Source organism: Serinus canaria, chromosome 2, assembly GCF_022539315.1.
Source record: "Serinus canaria isolate serCan28SL12 chromosome 2, serCan2020, whole genome shotgun sequence".
NCBI lineage: Eukaryota > Metazoa > Chordata > Aves > Passeriformes > Fringillidae > Serinus > Serinus canaria.
In genome coordinates, this window is record NC_066315.1 from 24,350,794 (window position 1) to 24,364,550 (window position 13,757).

The following is a 13,757-nucleotide window of genomic DNA, read 5'->3' on the forward strand; positions in this document are numbered from 1 at the left end:
TTTATAAATTTCTTGTCAGTGCTGTTAAATTACATCAAAATAAAGAAGAGAGGTTATGGACACAACTGCTGTCTCCCTCCTAAATTTCATTACATAGGGCTAGAATCAAAATTTACTGAAGTCATGGAGAATTTTTGTATTGACTTTGGATCAGGCTATAAATTTTTATTAAAAAATCACCTCTGCTGATTATTTATCTTCCAAGCAGTGTATGCTGTGTAATCTATGAATAATTCCAGTCATGATTTCTTTCTCTAATATTAAGGTACCATTTTTGATGTCAGCTTTGACTAAGTAATAATATCAGCTTAGCGAGTGATAAGAATTCAGAGTCATGGCAGAAGCCTGAGCATTAATAAGTGTAATGTCTAAAGAGGAGGACTAATACATTTAAAATAAAAAGTGGAAGTCAAAGTAATTTTCATTTCAGTAGAAAAAATGAATGGAGCACACAGTCCCAATCCTCCATAAGATGCAATTAAATATTAATTTGATTATTTGTGTTATGTTTATTTTGACCTTTCAAATATGTGGGAAAGGCTTTCACCAGTTAAAGCAGAGAATTCATTAAAAACAGAGACTTTGAACACAATGAGTTTCAGTGAAGGGAGTGCTGTTTGGCAGACTTGCAGAGCATTTTCCTACAGGATATTTTTCAAGACAAATGGAGCAGACATCATGCTTATTTGTTTGTCCAGCAAGGCAGAACTGAGAACGTGAATCAAGATTCCTGGATATTGGAACTAGCTTTGTTCTACCTTTGTGCTTGGCCACTGAAGAATTACTTAAGAAGGAAAAAACAAACTATCATGTACTTCCTCCCTAAGAGAACTCTCTTTAGTCTTCTCACGAGTCAACAAATCATGCACAAACCAATTTATTTGATGATTAATTAGAGAAGCTAATGCCTGAAAATAAATCTGCAAAATCTCTTGCAAGCCCCCTGTTTTCCAGAAAGACCATTATAAGCAAATTGCCCATTCAAAGCACCTTTATAAAGGTCATTTTCTTAGACTGTTGCATGGACTGCAGCAGCTGGGTTAATTACCTGCGCTGGACAGAGCCCAATGCTAATGGGATGATGTGACTTCCCGTCCTGTGATGGCTAATTCTGAGTTTCTTGTGTGTTTCTGCATTGCACTACACTGGGCCACAAGAACACATATTTAATTTCTGTATTTATATTGTTTGCTTGATGCAGTGAAGCAAACTGGAAGAAAGTGTAGCATCGTTCTCCACAAAGATGTGTCATTGCACTTCTAAGTTAACTTACTGAAATCTGAGAACAATATCTAATTTCTAATGAAACTAAAAAAATAAAATTACATCATTTTTTATGGCATGGGGTCAAAAACTGAAGTGCAGAAAGAATCACTGTGTTTCAGAATTAAAAGTCATAGGTTCTCTTTATGGTTTTCTGTAAATGTAGTTAAAATCAAACTTAGGTTATGTTTTTTCCGACATCCATAAAAAAGATTCCATCTCCTGCAGACCATTCACCAACAGAAGTTATATTTACTTGAAAATAACTGAAAAGTCATTGTCACTTGTCAAAAGTGTGGTCAAAAAGGATATGATTTATGAATTCAAATTAAATTATACTCTACACATCTAGGCCACCACATGCAAACCATCTACATTGACACCAGCTGTACTCAGAAACCTCTACTTGGGCAATAACCACTACCCTCTGTCATTCAGGGACCATGTTAGGCAAAAGGTCTGGATATAGGGTTCTACCCCATTTCTACCATGGTTCTATGGTTCTACCCCATTTTCTGCCAGTTCAAGTGCACAAAACCTGCATCGTATTGTGAATGGCTTCAGGTCCATCAGCTGGTGCTTTGCAGGTAGACCAGCAAATCCAGTGGTGGGTTGCTCCTTGGATCAAGATCCACCAGCTGGTGCTTTGTTATGGGTTGGGTCCTGGCTTACAGCTCAAAGTCTACTGGACTGCTCTTCTGTCTTTTACTCTCAATGCTGGCCTCGTCCTGCTGGAACTCCATTCCCTGCTGTTTGATGTGTGACAAATTAAACATGACTCTTAAATGCTTCTTCCTTCCCTTTTACACTTTGCTAAGGAGCCTTATTCAGGTTGTCCATCCTAGTCAACCCCATTTGATATCTCTGCTGCTCAGATAATCCTTAAGTAATCTGTATTTCTTCATAGCTGAGAAAATATGGGTTGGTATTTTTGAATCGTTTTACCTAGAATCCAACTAATTAACTGGACCCTCTTATCTAAATCTCTTCCCTGAAATTCTGGGGAAAGAATCAGGCTGGTGGTTTCTAGAGAATATAATTTCCTAGAAGAGTTCAGGAAGGATGGAGAAGGACACTAGACACAACAAACACTGCTCAGAGTGATGTTTCTGAGTTGACTCAAAATGCTAATTAATTGTACTTCTGTTGGAAATTCACGGAGTTAAAACACAAATATTAGTTTACTAGAGCAATGCTGAATGTCTATATACTCCACTGGTGTAAAAGAAAATGTAGACATCATATCTGAATTTCATACTCATGAATCTTTAGTTATTAAGATAATTTTTCTTTAAATGAGATTACTAGCATAATCTCATTCATTAAAATAAAAGTTGTTATTCAATATGACTGTCTTCTAAGTTATGTATTCCATACATGTTTAATAGTTATGCTTTAGGAATTACTAAATGAAGTATACTAGTACCCCCAGTAGAATCCCAATTTCCTGACAGGATGGATCTGGCTTCAAAAGTTCCTCTGATGTCTTCCTGTTCACTGGTGTCAGCAGTATAAACTTTAGACACATTTCTCTTTCATAGGTCAGCATAGATCACACACGACAGCAAAAGTAGGGATGATTCTGCGCACACATCATGTTTTACAAGACACAGTTTTCTGTCTTGACAAATCATGACCAACTACAATGTGACTGACTGCATATTAATCACAGAATATCCTGAGTTAAAAGAGTCCCACAAGGACAGGTCCCACAAGGACGAGGATTCCCAAGAATTGCACCACATGCCTGAGAACATTGTCCAAATGCATTGTCCAAATTGCTTCAGGCCTTTTCCAGAGACTACAGTTCTTAAGAAATTAGTAACAGAAAGAAGCCGGGAAAAACAGCAAAACTAGACAGAAAAAAGACGGGTCTGAGGCACCTGGTTCTAGTGCCTAGCATTTGCTTGGCATGTACAGGTCAGCTCATCCTGTGCCAGATGTCAGACTGGAGGACTGGAGCCACTGCTGGGGTGCAGTTTGATGTAAGTGTGACATACCCAGTGTGTGTCATGTGTGTGCAAGTCAATGTGTGTGTGCACATGGCACAGATTCCACCTCTCTCGGATATGACTCATGCTCTTCATTAACCACAGGAAACACAAAATATCCTGGGCCAAGTCTCCAAGAAAATCTTGGTGACCTGCCAGGAGAGCAGGTCTGGCTCTAATTCTAGATTTGTGCCTCCTAACATGGTGGTACATGAGAAGTGAGACTCTCAGTGTGTGCTCACATGCTGCTGCTAGGAAAGGGGCAGTATTTCCTCATTTCTCTTGCAGCACAAAGTGCACATGACAGCTCAGAAAATGTTCCTAGAAAGTGATATGCAGGTTGGAGAGGGAGGATGATTGGATTCTAAGCTTGGAAAACAAATTCTGGGATGGAGCCAAAAACATCTCTGTTCCTCTTTTTTCCCTGTCACTAAAATGTTAATTTCTTGCCAACAACATTAAGAGGTTTATTTAATAATTTCTACTAATATGCTCTAATGCCTTGAAATGGGGCTTAGGAAAGAAAAGTGTTATTCATTGTCAGTGGAAGAATAATGTCCACTATTTGTGTTGCAGTGGAAACAATTACCTGATCTATCATGGAGATTACATAGGGAGACATAATTCTTTCCTCAGAGTCAGTGGGAGAGGAATGACCCTTTTTTGCATTACAATAGAGGGAGATGATATGGTTCATCTTGTATGTTTTATAGAAAGGCACGACAGCTCTCCTAGATGCCTTATAACTCTTATGATCCCTGGAGTATTTTATCTTACTATGAGTATTAAATTTATGCCTCATTTTAGCAACAAGGAAGCCATTTGAAGAAAAAATATATAGAAGTGTGAACTGAAAAGAAATGCATGAATTTAACATGGTATATAAAATAGATATTTTATATAAGTCTCTGTAACAAAGTAGAATTTTTTTTTGCTAGAAATAATGTACATTTGATAAAAGAAGCTATATGCTTTGCTTTAATGTTATTGTACTGTAATTTCCAGCTTTATGAAAAAGACACAGAATGTGCAGACAAGTTTGCAGGATCATGTCCATACACATCATCAAATAGCCATATACAAAGAACTTTTGTGTGAGGTTCTTCAAGGTCATGTTTTATTATGGAATAGATACAAATTACGTGTGTGCACTTGATGGTAATAAGAATTTGTTCTTAGGAATCACATAATTTATGAAGCAAAAGCCCATTTTAGAAATTATAATGAAATATTTAATGTCAATCACCCTTTAACAAATTCGTAAGGATTTTTGAAAATTTAGTTTAAGACAGTTAACAATAAGTAGATTTGTTCTATTGTATAGTATGAATTGATTTTTTCAACGCTTTCTCCTGACCTTCCCTGCATGCTCCACCCAGTGACTGTCACAAAGAGGAAATTCATCTCTCCCTTATGGCACTGCCAGCAGGGAGGGAAGCAGCCAGCAGCATTCTGAAGGATCCCTGCACCTTGATGTGCTGACAGGTGTCGGCGTTTCTACAGGGGGAGAACCAAAGAGAGAAGAGCTGCACGTTTCTTTGCTGTTTCAAGTTGAGCTTCTTCAGCATCATCTGCTCGGGTGCCCATGGTGAGGGTGCTGGGATGAGCACGCCTGTTGTCTCCACTTTTGGCCAAGTCAGGCAGCAGCCTTGGTGCTGATCCCAAGGAACAGAGAGAGAAGAAAGGGGCAAGAGAGGAACCTTGGGATCTCCCGGGCATGTGGTCTACTTCAAGCTTTCCTGTGAGCAATGAAGTCAATGAAATCTTTCTCTTATTTTTTTCCTTTTTTTTTTTTTTTTTTTTTTTTTTTTTTTTTTTGGTGTAGTCTAAAAATCTTAAGAACTTGCAAAACACATTTCCCTCCACTGGTGTGTTATTAGGGTCTTGTTCACTGGTCAGGTGTCTGTGGGACACTTGTGGGAATTCAACACCAATAAGGCCAGAATCCTCTTCAAATTTGACAGCAATTACCTCGGGCTTTGTTCAAATGGATTCAGGGACAGAATGCAGTGTCACTGGGGGACTCCTGAGATAAAACTCCTCTCCTGGAGAAGTGATGGGGAAGAAGGGAGAGAGACCTCCTTAGGATGGAAGAAAATATGTGGAGGGGTAGGAATTACTTAAAGCCTTGTGCATGGTTAGTACAAATACAAAAGCAAGGAAGTTATGCTGTGTAGGAGATGTTCTGAGGGAGCTGTGATAATCAACTGTGCCTACCCAGCAGAATTCTCAAAAGATGTTGAATGCTGTTGGACACTCATGTGTAAGGGATATGAATATTGTAGGCAGCTGAAAATGAGACTGTGTTCCTTTAGGGATGACTTTTGCTAAGAGTTTAATTAGATGAGTTGTTACAGCTTATCTTTGATGTTCTTCGATGAACTGGTTTGTGCAAATCTGGTTTTCAGGCATCTCTTATATGAACTTTGATAGTAATTAATTCTAGCTAGGGCTTTTAAAATAGTCCAACTCACTGCCTTCAAGAGCTCTTTTTTTTTCCTTAAGACTCTGGAAAATATTACCTTGAAATCAAATAAAACTGTTTACACATATTGTGAACCATCAGCAAAACAATTAAACCTCTTTCTAGGAGACCACAATGCATCGACAGTTAAGATTTTATTTACTGGAATACTAACAAAGATTTTAAATGACATTTAATGGATTTGAAAAGATTATTTTCTTTCCACAGCTGAATTATTAGTAGGTTTGTACTGGGTTGCAGGGTATCATTATTATTTTACATCAGTAATGCCTTTCTAACCTCAATTAGCAGGAGATCAGAAGCCACGCTCTGAATCTTTCTCTGAAATGCCGTTGTCAGCTATGTAAATGACTTTATAAATACATCCAAAAATGGAAATGGTTTGTGCAAATTAACCTGAACCACAGTGTACAAGACTGGAAGTAAAAGAAATAAGTCGGTGGTTTTGGGAAGCATTGAAAAGCATGACTTGGAGAGTCAGCTGAGTTCCACCAGAGGCAGGAAAGGAGATCTTGCTAACATTTTCAGGTGTGCCAAGGACAGAGAAGGACATCTCTTCTGTTCACCCTCTTTTCTTGTTAAGTATTTTTTTCATTCTCAGAGCATTTCCTCTCATGTAAATAGAATCATACTTTTAAATATATCCTCAAAAATTGGAAAAACCAAACTACAAATGGAAATATATTTAAAATTATTAACATTAATATTTCATGCTCCTTAGTGGTAGCTGGCTCTTATAAAGTTTTGGAAAGAAATAAAAAAATCCTTGAAACCTTTCACTTTGAATTATTTGAAAGCTGTTAGACTGGCAAAAAGAAATGTAAATCTTTTCCCTCCATTCAAAAGTCCTGAATATTTTCTAATATTTGCTATTTTATCCATTATATTAAAGATTTATCATGAGCATCTGCTCTGAATTTACTTCAGGCATTGATTATTAATTTCTCTCATACTGTCATGTGAGATGTTATTGCTCACTGTCTTTCAGTAGGCTTAACTCAGTAAAATCTGCAGTTGCTGCTCCTTGGACAGTTTTTATTTAGACTGTGTTCATACATCTTGGGTGGAATTTCTGACCCAAAAGGTATTAAGACCTTAAAGAGTGCAGAATTTTGATCCTGAAATGAAAAAAATAGCTGAAAGAGGATCCAAAAGAGGATCAGAAAGATGTCTGATGTGAAGCAGATGCAGGTATTAGGTTTTAGCTTGTACATATGTAATAGCATAGATGAAAAGATACAGCTTCCTCAATTCTAGTTTCTCTTCTGTGAGGAATAGTAGACTCTGTCCTAGATGCTTTTTTGAAAGATTTATGCATTCTTTTAAACTATTGATTCAGAAAAGCTGAGAACTATGTGAAATGAGTTATAGTTTCTGTCAAGATACATAAAAATAGCAAACCATAGCTAGTTTAGAAGTTGACAATTACAGTAGCCTTGTTAGGCCAGTGCTGCTTAATAGTTATTATTTCATAAGATATTTGCCTTCTAACTTCTTTGTGAGCACTTTAAAGAAGTTGTCAGTTCACTGTTAAAATGTCATGTTGATGCATTCCTTATCTTCAATATGAAAAGTTTCCAGATTAGCTGAGATATTGCATCAATTACTACAAAGTATTTGCAATGTTAAATTTGCCTAAGTATTGAAAATTGGAAGGGACCTCTGGAGGTGAACTGATCCAACCCCATGCTCAAACAGACTCACAGCCAGAAGGCTGCCAGAACAATGTCCAGATGGGTTTTGAATGTCTCCAAGGATGGGGATAATGTATTTATTATCTTGTGTCTCTTAATGACTCTTACAAGCCCTCTGAAAGCAGGCTTAGCATTTTTGAGAAAGCCTCAAGGACACTTTTGACTACTTGAGAGCTGTGAAATGCACAGTGATTACACTGCTGTACAGAGGACTTACCTGAGAGTCTGGGTTGAGATTCCTGGAATCTCAAGTGAACACACTGGAATGGTTCAGTTATGTCTGAAGTTTAATATTTGCCTCCTGCTGTGTTTCATATGTTTCACTGGGAGAAATCTGCTGAGGAATTTCATAAGCAGTTCTATCTTTTATTTGAGTTTTCAATTGTATTTCCAGTCCAGCTTTTTTATCAAACACACAGCAGTTTGCTGACAGAATTCACTGCTTCATTTCAAATGCTCCACTTATCACCTGGTTTCTGGTGGATGCTTTATCTACTTTTTAGAAAACATTTAATCTGAGATACCAAACATCTTTCTTAATACTGAGTATGAATTAGTCAATATGGCAACAAATAGAAAGCTTGCACACATCTATTACACCAGACAAATATGGCAATCAAAAACTTATTTAGCAGCAACTTCTGATAGAATCAAGAAATAACACTGATTATAGGGCAGAGGATTTCTTCAATGTGAAGAAATAAATAGCCCTTAATATACAATTTTTTTGTATGAAGTTTATTTTCTGCTTTTCATAAACTATGTCAGTTGAGTTTGTCATTTCATGATGGCACATGGAGAGGAGAAGTCAAGCTGTTAGGCTGTTTGTTTCTTAGCACAGAATTAGAGCATCTTTTCTTTCATTTGACAGATTTGGACCCTTTCTACTGTATGTACAGTATCCTAGCAGAGACATGTCTGTTACACCTCCCACAAACAATTGTTTTATTGCCATCTGCTAACTCACAAATATCCATGGGCCACAAAGATCCACGTGGTCAGTGGAAGTGTTAGAAGTAAAAAATTTGCTGAAAACTTACAATCACATTTTTTCACATGCCTCCTATGAAATAAACTGGCAGAACTGGTGCAGTACCCCCCAGCCCAAAGATTAGGGGGTGAGGTGGAGTATCCTGTGCTTGTGTCAGCACTGACCATCTAATTTAACTCATTAAGGGCTATACTCTACTAGTTATGAGTATATTGGTCTTTGAATTTGCTCAAGTGTAATCTCTTGAGCTCTCACACACAATCAGAAGTGATAGCTAAGTGCTGCAGAATGACTCACACAAAGCAGGAGAAGACAATGCTGGACCCAGCAGCAGCAGTGAGGGTGCAACAATGCACAGGAGCCACAGAGGAGGCTCTGGGAGCAGCTCCTGTGCTCAGATAAAAAAGGGTTGCTTGCATTACCATAGCTGTGACCTATACATTCAAGCAGCCTGCAAACCAGCCTATGCATGGCTGTATGTCCAGCAAGTGAAAAGAGTTTCTGGGGCTGTTGTCAGGTCACTCACAAAAGATAAAGGGTATAATTTAGTTTGACAAATACATTTAAAATGAGGAAAAAGCCCCAAACTGGTACCTGCATAATTAATATTTAAATTTTATTAATAATATTCTGAAGGAGTTTTATGAATGATTAAAAGACCATCACCAAAAACCATGAAAAATCTCTTTCTGGTCAGTATTCCATAAGGAAAAGGCAACAATAATTATTTAAGAAAATGAGCACCTCAAAAGTGATATATTTACCTATGGAGTGGTGAAAGGATGTGGAACTACAAGTGTTCTGCAAAGTCCTAAAAAACTACAGACAGAAGTAATTATAAACATAGAAAGAGGAGTGAAAAAATTAATCTTCCCATCTATGCTGATTAAAGATTTTTTTTACTGCTACTAGGTTAAAAATGAAATACATTGTTTTCTCTATTAATATTTAATATCTCACACATCACAGATATGTGCTTAGAGTCCACTAAATACTGGGGGTTTGTGTTCATTTACATGGTGTGGCTTTCCAGTGTCTGTTCAGTGTTTTTCCAGTAAATTCAGGAATAATAGCTGATTTATTACATGTATTGGCTCAGGGCCCAGGCTGCAAATCTCTCTTCTGTGGTTTACAGAACTACTGCAGTATTGCTTCTTGGTGTCAGGCTTCCATATTCAAGGGCAATTAATCTGTGCTGAAACAATCTCAGAACATATGAAGAATGTAGAAGGACATATGTATTTCATATATGAGTATCTAAGGAAGTGCTTACAAGTATTTTGTCAGAAAGACCACTGCTTTTTCCAACTGTAAATGTAAATTACACCTTATTTATCTAGGGTTCACTACTTTTGAGGCCTTTTTCAAATATTTTTAAAGGGTTAAATGTCTGCTCAGAGTATCAAGTTTACTGCACACTTATTACAGGATTGCTTATGCATCATCACACATTGAAGGGAGTGTCTGAGCCTGCAGGTGCTTGGAAGGCTGGAGCTGCTATGGGGTGAATTGGTTCATCTTCAGTCCTTACATAGGTTGCAGCTGCATCTGAAACATCTTGCAGTCCTGATAATTTCCTTCACATTGTGAGAATAATGCAATAAACTCTGGTATTTCTGCATTGTGGTGGAAAATAAAAAACCCGAAAGTTAATAAGGGATATATAAAAAAAAAAAAAGTGTGTATCTGAAAGAGGGATTTAGACAATATTTAGCTTTCAAATCTCAAATTGCAATTTCAAGAACCTCTCCAGAGCTTCTGTCTCATAATGCACACACTTAAACTCCTAAGCCACCCTCTAGACTTCTAGGTTCTCCTACTCAGACTCGGAAGCATTTCTGCTTGGACAAGGCTGACCTCCTCAGGATTTTTCAATTTAGAGATCAGATACATAAGAATTTTGGTGACTAGCAGCCAATCAATACCCTGATGTGGCTATTTCTTTTGATTGCTATATGGAATACTTAAACTCATAATACCATTCATAGGTTTTATAGGGAATCTAATGTAATTACTTTTTTCTTTTCCTTGCCTTTGTGTGTTTTTATTCTTGGAATGATTTCTGGACATGTTCACCAAAAAGTCTGATTTTTTTTTACTAAAATACCATTGCTTCTTCAGCAGTTTCAAAATATTAGCTAATATATTAGCTCACAAAAGGGTTCCTTCCTCCCACTTTTTTCTTAGCAATTCTTGTTGATATTGACAAAGTTTTTGCTCGTGGACTACAGGTATCATTTTTGGTATTCTGACTTTTAATAAGCTGAATCAAACATAGGGAATCATTAGGAAGACAGCAGATTTCAGTTATGAAAAGGTGAATTGCTGGACAAAAGAAACCTTAGTCACACAGAAGAAACCCTCTACATGTGGAAGACCCCTCATACATAGTGTTCATTGCAATATTGGGTATATACCAGCAACTCACTGTGATGAAAAATTGGCTATCTTGAATGTCTCAAGGCCTGAGAGCTCATTAAAAAAATAAAAGTAGATGCTTTGAAGGATATACAGAACAATACCTCAAAGTTTGAATGAAAAAAAAATCTTAATTAGGATCAAGAACACTGTATCTTCTCACAAAGTCAGAAATGTACTCCACATAAACAATTCATATTTGTCAGCCACTGAAAGAGGATGACATTTACTAATTTGGTTGAATCCACCACTTTTTTCCACTTCCTTCTAACCAAACAATATATTTAAAATTTGACAGCTCTCTATATTATGATCTTGAACACCTTCCAAAATCTGTGGGCATATAATAAATTTTAAGTGAAGTCTGATTCAGAAGGTTTTTTTCTCTGATAAATGTTTGTACTTTTGGGGAAAAGAAGTTTTAAAGGGATGACACTTGTGAAGAAAAATGTGAAAATAGCTATTAAAAATCATTATTCATGTAACTATGTTTAAAAAAATTTGTGTTAAGTTACCATATGGGAAACCTTCACTTTCAAAAGTGATGTCTCATTTTCAGAAACAGAGGGGCATTGGAAAACCTTATAGAGATAGTGCTTTTGTTTTCTGTCATGTGGCTGACTCTAAATGGATAGTACTATTATAGAAACATCCTCTTGCAGATTTAAAATGTTGTAGAAATACCAGGCGGTAATGGGAGCTGATTTTTATTTTTAAAGAAAAAAAATTGTTGTTATTTAATTCAAATGAGAAACCATTAAAATATGGTTACTAAAATAAAAAAAAAAAATTAACCAGTAAAGTCCAGCTTTTGGGAGTTTGGGATTTTGTCTATGTGTATGTTTTATGCATCCATAAAATAGCCTGTGCTTTTCCTTGGAGTGTTGTGGTGCATGTTTGTGATTACTGGACTTATTTACTTTCTCATCAATGCGTTTGTGATTTCCGAGGTGGGGCTATTAGCAAGTCCTTAGGAGCTAACAGCGGGTAAATTAAATACATGTAAAGAGCCCCATTTATTTGGATTTATTTGCAACAGTTGCTCTAGAGAGGAACAACACAAGGCTTGAAGAACTCGCAAGGAGTAACATTGTGTGAGTCTAGAAGTGCTAAGTTTACTATGGTACCAAACCTAAGCTGGGGTTCCTCAGCAGCTCTGTGATTTGGTCCCTTCCAGCCTTACCTGTTGGGTGATCAGAGGCAGCAATGCTGTGGTTATCTGGTGTTATCTGGTGTTATCATTGCTTTTTTGCCACAGAAATGTGTGAGAAAGTGGTTAATCTCCTGACTGCCTCCACGTGTCTAAAACCGAGACAGCTGGTTGTAGGTAGGAGTTTCCAGGGCTGAAGGGGAAGCCTTAACCCTGTTTTATTTTTGTTTCCTTTCCATATTTTTTTCCCCTCCTGGGTGTACTGCTTCCCTCTCTATCAGCAGAAGACAGTATGGGATATAGGACAAATGAGTTGTCGCCAAATTTCATAACTTGCAGTCTGGACTAGATTCAGCTGACTAGTAGCTGATGTCAGTTCTGACTCTAGAATCTGCTGTAAACAGAAATCATACAAAATCTGGACTCACACTTTCAGTGTTCATGATGTTCTGGTGTAGCCTGAACTGAAGAGTGGTTTCCAGCTTTATACCCTGATTAATGTCTGCAGTGTGTCTAAGAAGTGTGCTGGTGGAATATTACTGACACTATTTGGTACAAGTTCTATGGATGCAGTAAATTAAGGCACATAATGTCACAGGGAATAAACAGAATAAGATTCAGAAGCTGAGAGTTCCCATCTTTCGGAAAATAAGCTGAATTGTCTGTGATTTGGGAAAAAAGACTACCCTCAAACCAGATATTTTTTCTGGACTGCTTAAGCATAATTTGTGCATTCTTCAAAAGACTGAAGGATGTTAATTTTGTATGCTTTCATGTCTTAAGATTCCAGAAAAAACAGTAAAGGTGAGACCTGGATATAGGGTCTAGAGTTCAGCTGAAGCTTGCTAATGAGGCTTAATTTAGGACATTCTGTTTGCTGCCCTTTCATAAAGGATTTCTTCTTTTTACCTGAAAATTTTCCTTTTTTAACCTCAACTAGATATTAATAAAAAAAAAAAAAGTGGCTTAGAAACATTCACCCCACAATAATTCAGGCATGCAAGGTGTGCCTGCAGTGAGACATACATGCCCTCAGCAAGCAAAGAAAAGATGTGATTTCACTTGCTCTAATCAACGATGGCTGTGAATCCACTGTGGTTTGGGGCCTAATTAGATGATTGTTAATTGCTTAATGTGTGAAGGAAAAGTTCATGATACATAAGAGAATCTTCTGGTGCTGATTTCAAAACCCATGAGTAATCCTCAAGATCAGCAGTGGGACCATGGCTGACTCAGCTCTATGTAGTGCCTGTAAACACATTAGCAAAGCAAGAAGCTGATGAATTATTCTGGGGAGAACTCAAAGGGAAGGTTATTTCCTCTGCTGTCAGTCAAGACAGAGCAATAAACGTGGCCTTGCTTTGATTTGGGGTTCCTGGTGTGCTGCAGGTTTTCACTGTCCTCTATCATCTTCTCCTTCATCATCTGCTTTGTGCTTACCCTGCCAGCCATCAGCTACAAAACATGTAGATTCTGGCTCTTCTTAAACCTGAGAGTTATTATAAAGTCCTGGATACTTTGGAAGCCAGAAGGAACTAAAGCAAAGGTAAATTAAGGCCATGGGAAATCCAGGAGTTGTGGCAGAAGCTTGTATTGGCCAGGAACCTGGGTAGGGGAAGGGATAAATTAGAGGAGTCACTGGTGCAAGTAGAAAATGGTTCTTAAAGCACCCTTGGATACAGACTGGTGAAGTGCAAGCATTTCCATGGTGACATTTAAGGAAGCAGAACAGACCTCCTCTTAAAGAGGGGAAATTTGCTTTCTT